The following is a 1,922-nucleotide window of genomic DNA, read 5'->3' as shown; positions in this document are numbered from 1 at the left end:
CTCCAGCACAATGCGCAGACCTGGGAAGAAGAGGGAGGCGCACGCCGAGGCCAGACGGGCGGCGGGTTGGTCCTCCCCCCCCAATGCGCTCCTGTGCGGGGGTGGGGACAGGATGTGTGTGGGGAGGGGAGGCAGCCGGAGAGAACAGATGCTCCCGGCTAGTCTCGGTTTGGCTTCCAGTCCGGGGCTGTGGCGTCTCCTTTTCCCGATCCAGGATTGCCCTTTCGGAACCAGGGAAGAACTGGCTGGATGCTCCTGGAGAGAAAGGAGCGGACAGAATCCTTCTGATCTGCCCCCCAGGGTGGAGGGTCTTTAAGAGGTGGCCCTTAAATTGCAGAGGTCCAGGAAATCAAAATCTTCGGCAACCCGGAGAGCCTAGGGAACGCACAGTATTTGTTTTCTTGGTATGCGGAAATGTGGGGAAGAGGGGAAGGTCGGATGCCCTGCATTTTGCCCTAGAAATGTGGGTCCCTCTCTTAGTTGGTGTAAGAGATTTGGGGCACAGGAGGGCCAGCCCCACTGTAGCCACCCGGGACTCTCCAGAGGGTGGGTGGCACTCTTTGTAACATCCCCGGCCAGGATGGGGAAGAAGGGCATTTAGATCTAAACCATTGCGATAGCATCAGTTTTGAGAAGACAGGCTGGGGTATAGAGTAATGTATTAATGCATGGATACTGATAATTTGATATATTAACCTATTAATAATATATATAACGATCTATCATGTACCATCACTTAAATTCTGACTTATGGCAACCCTTTTCAGGGTTTTCTACGTGGAGAAGCCACAGGCGTGGTTCCCTAATTCCCTTTTTCAAGGGGTTGCCCTGGGAGTGTGCAGCTTGCCCAAGGCCCCCCAGGCTGGCTGTTCTCCGAGGAGGCTCGGGGTGCGTGTATGTTGAGCTCCCAACCTCTGGTTTTTGCAACCAGAGACCTAACCCACCGAGCTGTCCAGACAGCTTATGTGCACATAGAAAACTTTTCTTGCAGATTAAATACCCCCCCCCCCCGGCCAGTTTATATGAGAGACCGTGGCTTCTTCGGGCTGGTTTGTGACTTGACATGTTCAGAAGGGACTGGGAATTCGCACTCGGTTTCCAGAGGGGGAGCGAAAGAAAAAAGAAAGAAAGCCAGAGGTACTCCTTTCTCTGGCTAGGGAGGTCCCGGCTCCATATAGGTCAGTCCCGGCTTAACCCACAAAACCGTCTGGGTGTCTGTTGTCGGGGGGGGGGTCTGGCCGTTACTGGTGGGAGCAGATCCAGGCTCCCCACCAGCGGGCAAAGATCTTTGGCCAATCTTTGTTGACCGTTTCGCTGGCTGCCTTGACCCATCCATTTCTGTGATGGTTCTCCTTCCCCAAACCGGACTACAATCTTTTGTGTTGAGCCTCACAAAAAAGGCTCTAAAAGCGACAATTACTGACAATTTTTTTAAAAAAAAAAAGTCCCTAGGGACGAGTGATCATCCAGAAAATGAATGCCTAGTGGATTAATTACCGCATCTGTTTTCTCATTTAATTTTCTAGCAGCACCTTCCTTCACCATGGAGAACAGAAAAAAACATCCAGTTTTGATGGTGGTTTGTTCATTCATTCATCAACTCATTAAAAGCAAATTTCAAATAAATACATCTGCTTGCTTTGTTGAGATCGGAAGCGTGGCTTAGGTGCGAAATGTGGGTGAGACCGTTCTAAATGCTTAAAATTCGTTACAAAGGATGTTTCAGTCTTGGGGTCTCTACCCCAAGTTGGGGAGGCGTGGGGGATATATCCTCAGGCTGCCCAAACGGGTGAGGCGGCCGCTACTCTGTGCTTGTGTCCCTTGGCCCCCTAATCAAACCAGGGCTCAACACAAGCTGATTGTATCTATCATGGCACCGGACCTCAGTAGAGTCATTGCCCACCAGCAAGGGGGAAGAGCGA

The sequence above is a fragment of the Pogona vitticeps genome, chromosome 15 (assembly GCF_051106095.1).
Source record: "Pogona vitticeps strain Pit_001003342236 chromosome 15, PviZW2.1, whole genome shotgun sequence".
Taxonomy (NCBI): domain Eukaryota; kingdom Metazoa; phylum Chordata; class Lepidosauria; order Squamata; family Agamidae; genus Pogona; species Pogona vitticeps.
The sequence above is the reverse complement of the archived record's forward strand: the minus strand, read 5'-3'. Positions refer to the sequence as shown.